Source organism: Piliocolobus tephrosceles, chromosome 13, assembly GCF_002776525.5.
Source record: "Piliocolobus tephrosceles isolate RC106 chromosome 13, ASM277652v3, whole genome shotgun sequence".
NCBI classification, from domain to species: domain Eukaryota; kingdom Metazoa; phylum Chordata; class Mammalia; order Primates; family Cercopithecidae; genus Piliocolobus; species Piliocolobus tephrosceles.
In genome coordinates this window covers 64,159,880-64,171,202 of record NC_045446.1, presented here as the reverse complement: position 1 = coordinate 64,171,202, position 11,323 = coordinate 64,159,880, and the positions used below count along the sequence as shown (strand labels likewise).

At 41.5% G+C, this 11,323-nt stretch overlaps 1 pseudogene; it reads left to right on the top strand.

The window, feature by feature from the left end:
* The first annotated feature begins 244 nt into the window (after positions 1-244).
* LOC111540713 lies at positions 245-1,250 on the top strand (annotated as a pseudogene).
* The last annotated feature ends 10,073 nt before the right edge of the window (positions 1,251-11,323 follow it).

Sequence of the window (11,323 nt, the reverse complement as noted above, 5' to 3'; positions counted from 1 at the left end):
TTTTTCTTTTCACAGAATTTTTAAAAACGTTTTTAGAGATGTGGGGTCTACTATGTTGTCTAGACTGAACTCGACCTCCTGGGCTCAAGTGATCCTCCTGCCTCAGTCTCCTGAGTAGCTGGGACTATAGGTGTGAGCCACTGTGCCTGGCTTCTTTTCATAGACTCTTTATGGAAAAATAGAAATTGTTTCCATCTTGGTAGTGATGATTACTGCATACCTTCACTCTGATTTAAGGATTTTGGGACCAAGCGCCACTTCTTCTCTGAGTATGGAGAAGGCAAAAGGCAAGGATTGGACATCCTCAGAGAAGTCGAGGGAAGAGGATAAATCAAACACAATTGCTTTGCCAGGAACATCAGCAAAGGGAACCAAAGGAGAAATATCTGCTAAAGATGAAAAAACACTCTGCCCAAAATAGGCGGCAGAGTACAGAGACAACCCCAAACCTCAGAAGAAGATACCAATCCCCTCATCACCCTCTAAACTGCTACCTGTTAATGCGATTCACCGGGACATTCTGCGGGCCTGATGCCTACAATTAAAGGCAAAGCCACACAGGCCTTTGGTGCCAGAAATAAGCTCCTGTGTGCCTTTGCCTATCCAAATCAAAAGAATTTTCCTAGCACAGCAAAAGAGGCCAGAATCCGGAAATCATTACCAAAAAAATCAAAGGCGGACAAAGGGAAAACGTCCCTGCAAAGCTCTGAGGAGACACATCCTCCTGAAGTGGCTCTTCTCCCTGGGAAGGGGTTGCCTGCCCTAGAAGAGTCTGCTGGTCTCCTTGAGGGAGTTAATACAGTTGTGGTGACAACTTCTGTTCCAGAAGCTTTGCTGGCCTCCTGGGCCAGAACTGTAGCCAGGGAGAGGGCACCAGAAGCAGTGGAATGTCCACATGAGGCCCATGGTGTCAAGTGGCTTGTGGTCCATGGGAGAAGTCTCCCTGCAGATACAGATGGTTGGGTTCACGTCCAGTTTCATGCTGGACAAGCCTGGATTCCCAAAAAGTAAGAAGGGAGAGTGAGTGCATTCTTTTTGCTTCCTGCCTCCGATTTTCCACCCCCGTACCTTGAAGACAATATGTTGTACCCTAAATGCATTCACAGGTACAAGATCTTAATAAAAAGCCTCCGGTGGGAATAGAATATCAGGAAAAAGACCACATCTGTGGTAATTAATGGCAGAAAGGCTGGACAGTTGATTCCATGGTGCTGCTGACAGATGAACTCTGGTCCTCTCCACACCTGCTTATGGGCCACTGGTGTGGTGGCAGATGTTAGCCTAAGACCCCTAGCAGTGACTGCTGCTCCGTGGGTGGACATATAGACTCTTACGTTTAAAAATGGAAAAACATTTTACAAATTACCATAAATTCTAGCTAATACATAGAAAACCTCATTCATACTACCTTTCTAAAATAGAAATGACTTCAGCAGCTCTTTTAAGTGGGAACCTCTTCAGCTGAGCATTGTGAAGGAGTTGAGAAAACAAACAGTAGTTTGCTTCTCTGCTCAATTTCCCTGACCCGAATACTGACTACTTTAGGAGCTGCTTCATTCCAATTGCAATTTCATAAAATGTAAAGTATTTTAAGGCAAAGAACGGTTGTTAATTCTCTCCTTCCCCAAAACACATGATTTTCTTTTTATTTTTTTATTATACTTTAAGTTCTAGGGTACATGTGCACAACGTGCAGGTTTGTTACATATGTATACATGTGTCTTGTTGGTGTGCTGCACCCATTAACTCGTCATTTACATTAGGTATATCTCCTAATGCTATCCCTACCCTCTACCCCCTCCCCACAATATGACCCAGTGTGTGATGCTCCCCTTCCTGTGTCCAAGTAATCTCATTGTTCAATTCTCACCTATGAGTGAGAACATGCGGTATTTGGTTTTCTGTTCTTGCGATAGTTTGCTGAGAATGATGGTTTCCAGCTGCATCCATGTCCCTGCAAAGGACACGAACTCATCCTTTTTTACGGCTGCATAGTATTCCGTGATGTATATGTGCCACATTTTCTTAATCCTGTCTGTCACTGATGGGCATTTAGGTTGATTCCAAGACTTTGCTATTGTGAATAGTGCCGCAATAAACATACGTGTGCATGTGTCTTTATAGCAGCATGACTTATAATCCTTTGGGTATATCCCCAGTAATGGGATGGCTGGGTCATATGGTACATCTAGTTCTAGATCCTTGAGGAATTGCCGTACTGTTTACCATAATGGTTGAACTAGTTTACAATCCCACCAACAGTGTTAAAGTGTTCCTATTTCTCCACATCCTCTCCAGCACCTGTTGTTTCCTGGTTTTTTTAATGATTGCCATTCTAACTGGTGTGAGATGGTATCTCATTGTGGTTTTGATATGCATTTCTCTGACGGTGAGTGATGATGAGCATTTTTTCGTGTGTCTGTTGGCTGTATAAATGTCTTCTTTTGAGAAGTGTCTGTTCATATCCTTTGCCCACTTTTTAATGGGGTTGTTTGTTTTTTTCTTGTAAATTTGATTGAGTTCTTTATAGGTTCTGGATATTAGCCCTTTGTCAGATGAGTAGATTGCAAAAATTTTCTCCCATTCTGTAGGTTGCCTGTTCACTCTGATGGTAGTTTCTTTTGCTGTGCAGAAGCTCTTTAGTTTAATTAGATCCCATTTGTCAATTTTGGCTTTTGTTGCTGTTGTTTTTGGTGTTTTAGACATGAAGTCCTTGCCCATGCCTATGTCCTGAATGGTACTACCTAGGTTTTCTTCTAGGGTTTTTATGGTTTTAGGTCTAACATTTAAGTCTCTAATCCATCTTGAATTAATTTTCATATAAGGAGTAAGGAAAGGATCCAGTTTCAGCTTTCTACTTATGGCTAGCCAATTTTCCCAGCACCATTTATTAAATAGGGAATCCTTTACCCATTTCTTGTTTTTCTCAGGTTTGTCAAAGATCAGATGGCTGTAGATGTGTGGTATTATTTCTGAGGGCTCTGTTCAGTTTCATTGGTCTGTATCTCTGTTTCAGTACCAGTACCATGCTGTTTTGGTTACTGTAGCCTTGTAGTATAGTTTGAAGTCAGGTAGCATGATGCCTCCAGCTTTGTTCTTTTGGCTTAGGATTGTCTTGGCAATGCGGGGTCTTTTTTGGTTCCATATGAACTTTAAAGCAGTTTTTTCCAATTCTGTGAAGAAAGTCATTGGTAGCTTAATGGGGATGGCATTGAATCTATAAATTACCTTGGGCAGTATGGCCATTTTCACGATATTGATTCTTCCTATCCATGAGCATGGTATGTTCTTCCATTTGTTTGTGTCCTCTTCTATTTCACTGAGTGATGGTTTGTAGTTCTCCTTGAAGAGGTCCTCTACATCCCTTGTAAGTTGGATTCCTAGGTATTTTATTCTGTTTGAAGCTATTGTGAATGGGAGTTCATTCATGATTTGGCTCTCTGTTTGTCTGTTACTGGTGTGTAACAATGCTTGTGGCCGGGCGCGGTGGCTCAAGCCTGTAATCCCAGCACTTTGGGAGGCTGAGACGGGCGGATCACGAGGTCAGGAAATCAAGACCATCCTGGCTAACATGGTGAAATCCCGTCTCTACTAAAAAATACAAAAATCTAGCTGGGCGAGGTGGCGGGCGCCTGTAGTCCCAGCTACTCCGGAGGCTGAGGCAGAAGAATGGCAGGAACCCGGGAGGCGGAGCTTACAGTGAGCTGAGATCTGGCCACTGCACTCCAGCCTGGGCGACAGAGCGAGACTCTGTCTCAAAAAACAAAACAAAAAAAAAAAAACAATGCTTGTGATTTTTGCACATTGAGTTTGTATCCTGAGACTTTGCTGAAGTTGCTTATCAGCTTAAGGAGATATTGGGCTGAGGTGATGGGGCTTTCTAAATATACAATCATGTCATCTGCAAACAGGGACAATTTGACTTCTTCTTTTCCTAACTGAATACCCTTTATTTCTTTCTCTTGCCTGATTGCCCTAGCCAGAATTTCCAACACTGTTGAATAGGAGTGATGAGAGAGGGTATCCCTGTCTTGTGCCAGTTTTCAAAGGGAATGCTTCCAGTTTTTGCCCATTCAGTGTGACATTGGCTGTGGGTTTGTCATAAATAGCCCTTATTATTTTGAGATGTGTTCCATCAATACCGAATGTATTGAGAGTTTTTAGCATGAAGGGCTGTTGGACTTTGTCAAAGGTCTTTTCTGCATCTGTTGAGATAATCATGTGGATTTTGTCTTTGGTTCTGTTTATATGCTGGATTACGTTTATTTATTTATTTATTTATTTATTTATTTATTTATTTATTTTTTTGAGACAGAGTCTTGCTCTGTCGCCCAGGCTGGAGTGCAGAGTGCAGTGGCCGGATCTCAGCTCACTGCAAGCTCCGCCTCCCGGGTTCACGCCATTCTCCTGCCTCAGCCTCCCGAGTAGCTGGGACTACAGGCGCCCGCCACCTTGCCTGGCTAGTTTTTTGTATTTTTAGTAGAGTCGGGGTTTCACCGTGTTAGCCAGGATGGTCTCGATCTCCTGACCTCGTGATCCACCCGTCTCGGCCTCCCAAAGTGCTGGGATTACAGGCTTGAGCCACCGCGCCCGGCCTGGATTACGTTTATTGATTTGTGTATGTTGAACCAGCCTTGCATCCCGGGGATGAAGCCCACTTGATCATGGTGGATAAGCTTTTTGATGTGCTGCTGGATTCGGTTTGCCAGTATTTTATTGAGGATTTTTGCGTCAATGTTCATCAGGGATATTGGTCTAAAATTATTTTTTTTGTTGTTGTATCTCTGTCAGGCTTTGGTATCAGGGTGATATTGGCCTCGTAAAATGAGTTAGGGGGGATTCCCTCTTTTTCTATTGATTGAAATAGTTTCAGAAGGAATGGTACCAACTCCTCCTTGTACCTCTGGTAGAATTCGGCTGTGAATCTGTCTGGTCCTGGACTTTTTTTGGTTGGTAGGCTATTAATTATTGCCTCAATTTCAGAGCCTGCTATTGATCTGTTCAGAGATTCAACTTCTTCCTGGTTTAGACTTGGGAGAGTGTAAATGTCCAGGAAATTATCCATTTCTTCTAGGTTTTCTAGTTTATTTGCATAGAGGTGTTTATAGTATTCTCTGATGGTAGTTTGTATTTCTGTGGGGTCTGTGGTGATATCCCCTTTATCATTTTTTATTGCATCTATTTGATTCTTCTCTCTTTTCTTCTTTATTAGTCTTGCTAGCTGTCTATCAATTTTGTTGATCTTTTCAAAAAACCAGCTCCTGGATTAATTGATTTTTTGGAGGGTTTTTTGTGTCTCTATCTCCTTCAGTTCTGCTCTGATCTTAGTTATTTCTTGCCTTCCGCTAGCTTTTGAATGTGTTTGCTCTTGCTTCTCTAGTTCTTTTAATTGTGATGTTAGGGTGTCAATTTTAGATCTTTCCTGCTTTCTCTTGTGGGCATTTAGTGCTATAAATTTCCCTCTACACACTACTTTAAATGTGTCCCAGAGATTCTGGTATGTTGTGTGTGTGTGTTCTCATTGGTTTCAAAGAACATCTTTATTTCTGCCTTCATTTCATTATGTACCCAGTAGTCATCCAGGAACAGATTGTTCAGTTTCCATGTAGTTGAGTGGTTTTGATTGACTTTCTTAGTCCTGAGTTCTAGTTTAATTGCACTGTGGTCTGAGAGACAGTTCATTATAATTTCTGTTCTTTTACATTTGCTGAGGAGTGCTTTACCTCCAACTATGTGGTCTATTTTGGAATAAGTGCGATGTGGTGCTGAGAAGAATGTATATTCTGTTGATTTGGGGTGGAGAGTTCTGTAGATATCTATTAGGTCTGCTTGGTGCAGAGTTGACTTCAATTCCTGGATATCCTTGTTAACTTTCTGTCTCATTGATCTGTCTAATGTTGATAGTGGGGTGTTGAAGTCTCCTATTATTATTGTATGGGAGTCTAAGTCTCTTTGTAAGTCTCTAAGGACTTGCTTTATGAATCTGGGTGCTGCTGTATTGGGTGCATACATATTTAGGATAGCTAGCCCTTGCTGATGAATTGATCCCTTTACCATTATGTAATGGCCTTCTTTGTCTCTTTTGATCTTTGATGGTTTAAAGTCTGTTTTATCAGAGACTAGAATTGCAACCCCTGCTTTTTTTTGTTTTCCATTTGCTTGGTAGATCTTCCTCCATCCCTTTATTTTGAGCCTATATGTGTCTCTGCATGTGTGATGGGTCTCCTGAATACAGCAAACTGATGGGTCTTGACTCTTTATCCAATTTGCCAGTCTGTGTCTTTTAATTGGATCATTTAGTCCATTTACATTTAAGGTTAATATTGTTATGTGTGAACTTGATCCTGTCATTATGATATTAGCTAGTTATTTTGGTCGCTAGTTGATGCAGTTTCTTCCTAGCATCAATGGACTTTACACTTTGACATGTTTTTGCAATGGCTGGTACCTGTTGTTCCTTTCGATGTTTAGTGCTTCCTTTAGGATCTCTTGTAGGGCAGGCCTGGTGGTGGCAAAATCTCTAAGTATTTGCTTGTCTGTAAAAGATTTCATTTCTCCTTCACTTATAAAACTTAGTTTGGCTGGATATGAAATTCTGGTTTGAAAATTCTTTTCTTTAAGAATGTTGAATATTGGCCCCCACTCTCTTCTGGCTTGGAGAGTTTCTGCTGAGAGATCTGCTGTTAGTCTGATGGGCTTCCCTTTGTGTGTAACCCGACCTTTCTCTCTGGCTGCCCTTAACATTTTTTCCTTCATTTCAACTTTAGTGAATCTGACAATTATGCGTCTTGGAGTTGCTCTTCTCAAGGAGTGTCTTTGTGGCGTTTTCTGTATTTCCTGAATTTGGATGTTGGCCTGCCTTACTAGATTGGGGAAGTTCTCCTGGATGATATCCTGCAGAGTGTTTTCCAACTTGGTTCCATTTTCCCCATCACTTTCAGGCACACCAATCAGACATAGATTTGGTCTTTTCACATAATCCCATACTTCTTGGAGGCTTTGTTCATTTCTTTTAACTCTTTTTTCTCCACACTTCTCTTCTTGCTTCATTTTATTCATTTGATCTTCAATCATTGATACTCTTTCTTCCAGTTGATCGAGTCAGTTACTGAAGCTTGTGCATTTGTCACATATTTCTCATGTTATAGTTTTCATCTCTATCAGTTCTTTTAAGGTCTTCTCTGCATTGATTATTCTAGTTATCCATTCATCCATTCTTTTTTCAAAGTTTTTAGTTTCTTTGCGCTGGTTATGTAATTCCTCCTTTAGCTCTGAGAAGTTTGATCGACTGAAGCCTTCTTCTCTCAACTCGTCAAAGTCATTCTCCGTCCAGCTTTGTTCCATTGGTGGCAATGAGCTGCGTCCCTTTGGAGGGGGATATGCACTTTGATTTTTTGAATTTCCAACTTTTCTGTGCTGCTTTTTCCCCATCTTTGTGGTTTTATCTGCCTTTGGTCTTTGATGATGGTGATGTACTGATGGGGTTTTGGTGTGGGTGTCCTTTCTGTTTGTTAGTTTTCCTTCTAACAGTCAGGACCCTCAGCTGTAGGTCTGTTGGAGTTTGCTTGAGGTCCTCTCCAGACCCTGTTTGCCTGGGTATCAGCAGCGGAGGCTGCAGAAGATAGAATATTGCTGCACAGCGAGTGCTGCTGTCTGATTCTTGCTCTGGAAGCCTCATCTCAGGGGTGTACTCCGCCATGTGAGGTGTGGGGTGTCCATCTGCACCTAGTGGGGGATGTCTCCCAGTTAGGCTACTCAGGGGTCAGGAACCCACTTGAGCAGGCAGTCTGTCTGTTCTCAGATCTCAACTTCCGTGCTGGGAGATCCACTGCTCTCTTCAAAGCTATCAGACAGGGGCATTTACCTCTGCCAAGATTTCCTGCTGCTTTTTGTTTAGTTGTGCTCTGTCCCCAGAGGAGGATTCTACAGAGGCAGGCCGGCCTCCTTGAGCTGCAGTGGGCTCCACCCAATTCGAGCTTCCTCCTGGTTTACCCACTTAAGCCTCAGCAATGGCGGGCACCCCTCCCCCAGACTTGCTGCCGCCTTGCAGTTAGATCTCAGACTGCTGTGCTAGCAATGAGGGAGGTTTCATGGGCATGGGACCCTCTGGGCCAGGTGTGGGAAATAATCTCCTGGTGTGCCATTTGCTAAGACCCTTGGTAAAGCACAGTATTAGGGTGGGAGTTACCCGATTTTCCAGGTGTTGTGTGTCTCAGTTTCCGTTGGCTAGGAAAAGGGATTCCCTTCTCCCTTGCGCTTCCCAGGTGAGGCAATGCCTCAGCCTGCTTCAGCTCTCGCTGGTCGGGCTGCACCAGCTGACCAGCACCAATTGTCCGGCACTCCCCAGTGAGATGAACCTGGTACCTCAGTTGAAAATGCAGAAATCACCCTTCTTCTGTGTCACTCACACTGGGAGCTGGAGGCTGGAGCTGTTCCTATTCGGCCATCTTGGGCGTGCCCAAAACACGTGATTTTCAATATTCTTAACAATATTTTTCAAAGTTCTCTTAATAACCTGTGATTTCTATGGTTTGACTCCAGGGTAAAAACACGAGGCACTTTGTATTACTTCGTTCATAATTCTTTTGTATATGTCTGGTATTTAAAATGTTTAAGGTTGCTTCCCATTCATACATACATAATATATTGAATATAAAATGTGTTTATTAATAGATTCTCCATAAACAAAAATCAGATGTGTTTATAAAAGAATTCATCTGTTGTATTTAGGGAACTGTATTTATTGCATGCAAATTATTGTTAGTGTTCTTAAAGTAGGATTAAAACCAAAATCATGACTTTTCTTTTGCATGACTCATTTGTTTGTTTCTTTATCAGTTGGTGGTAAGGGTTAGATCATTTGTTTTTATTTATTATTTTGAGACAGAGTCACTTAAACTGGAGGACAGTGGCGCCATCTCAGCTCACTGCAACCTCCGCCTCCCAGGCTCAAGAGATTCTCATGCCTCAGCCCCTGGAATAGCTGGGATTACAAGCGTGTGCCACCACACCCAGCTAACTTTTGTGTTTTTAGCAGAGATGGGGTTTCACCATGTTGGCCAGGCTGGTCCCTAACTCCTGGTTTCAAGTGATCCGCCTGCCTCAGCCTACCAAAGTGCTGGTATTACAGATGTGAGACACCACACCTGGCCCATCTCATTTGTTTTAAAATCACTTTATTTAGGTATGATTTATGTACAAAAAGCTGTACATATTTAATGTGTCCAATTGAGTGTAATTAATTTTTAATTTTTTGTGTACTTCCTAAATTTGTAGTCCCGTGAGTCTGGGAAGAGCTCTGTTTTTTCAGTTGTTGTGTTTTAATGGCAGTTTCCAACATTGTTTTGTTTTTAATTAAGATATTAAAAATAATGTGCTGATGGCTGGGCATGGTGGCTCACGTCTGTAATCCCAGCACTTTGAGATGCTGAGGTGGGCGGGTCAGTTGAGGTCAGGAGTTCAAGACCAGCCTGGCCAACATGGCAAAACCTTGTCTCTACTAAAAATACAAAAATTAGCTGGACGCAGTGGCACACGCCTGTAATCCCAGCTACTCGGGAGACTGAGGCAGGAGAATCACTTGAACCCAGGAGGCAGAGGTTGTGGTGAGCAGAGACTGCACCACTGCGCTCCAGCCTGGGCGACAGAGCGAGACTCCATCTCAAAAAAAAGTAATAAATAAAATAATAATAGTAATAATGCACTGAAAGGAGTGGTGGAGTTGGGAAATTCATAACCATCGTAATATACATGTAATAGGTTTGGGAAAGAATCCTCAAAAATGTTAAAGTGAGGGAGGAAAGTTTGTTGCGAAGCAAGATGTTTTCATGGTCTGATAGTGTTGTTCCCTACCCCCTCCCTTGGTTGTTAGTGGTCAGAATTGTTTAGTGTAATAAATAATACAGACATTTTTTAAAATTGTTTTTTGTTTAGTTGCCATACGAATTAACATAAAATTGAATTTGATGTTTACAAACCAAGGATTTTGATTTTAGGTTAGAATTACACTTGGAATCATTAAGACTATGTCTTCAGATCAAAACATTCTAATGATAAACCTACTATAGAGACATATTCTGAACAGGCATGGCAGCTCATGCCTGTAATCTCAGCCCTTTGGGAGACTGAGGTGGGAAGTATTGCTTGAGATCAAGCTGAACTACATAGTAAGACTCTATCTCTACAAAAAAATTTAAAAATGAGCTGGGTGTGGTGGTGCCCGCCTGTAATCTCAGCTACTCTGGAGGCTGAGATGGAAGAATCACTTGAACTCAGGAGTTTGAGACTGTAGTGAACTCTGATCTCTGGTTGTGCCACTGCATTCCAGCCTGGGTGATATAGCAGGACCCTATCTAAAACTAAATAAATAAAAATAAAATAAGTAATCTTAGGCAACCTAGATCTTAAATTATGCTAGTATACTTTTAAAAAAGAATTGAATAATTTCAAAGGTTGTCTTGGGTCATTAATTCATTTAATATCTCAAATGTTAATTAGAATAATTGCTATCACTTTTTAGATTTTTTGAGTTACCTTCCTTAGGAAGTCTGTGCCATGTTATAATTTAGTTTAGTTCTTCTATAATATAATTGTTTACTAGTTTAAAACTGTACCCTAAGTGACCAAATAAGGTATCTGGCAAATAAAAAATTTGAGAATGTTATTACGTAAATACTTTTCCTGACTTTTTCTTCTTTATAGAACTAGTTGTAGCCAGGCACTGCACATAGTAGCTACAGGCACGGTTTGTGCTTTAATCCCAGCTACTCAGGAGGGTGAGGTGGCAGGACTGCTTGAGTCCAGGAGTTCAAGGTTGCAGTGAGCTATGATTACACCACTGCACTCTAGCCTCAGCAACAGAGCGAGACACTATCTCTAAAAATAAAATAACAAAACAGACTATGTTTGGCTTAACTTCTGTGGCTTAAATTAGCTGGGCGTGTTGGCAGGCACCTGTAATCCCAGCTGCTCGAGAGGCTGAGGCAGGAGAATCACTTGAACCCAGGAGGTGGAGGTTTCAATGAACCGAGATCATGCCATTGCACTCCAGCCTGGGCAACAAGAGTGAAACTCCATCTCAAAAAAAAAAGAAGAGGAAGAAGAAGAAAAGAGAAGAAGGAGGAGGAGAAGAAAGAAGAAAGAAAGAGAAAGAAATAAAGAGAAAGAAAGAAAGAAAGAAAGAAAGAAAGAAAGAAAGAAAGAAAGAAAGAGAAAGAAAGAAAGAAAGAAAGAAAGAAAGAAAGAAAGAGAAAGAAAGAAAGAAAGAAAAAGAAAGAAAGAGAAGAAAGAAAGAAAGAAGAAAGAAAGAAAGAAAGAAAGAAAG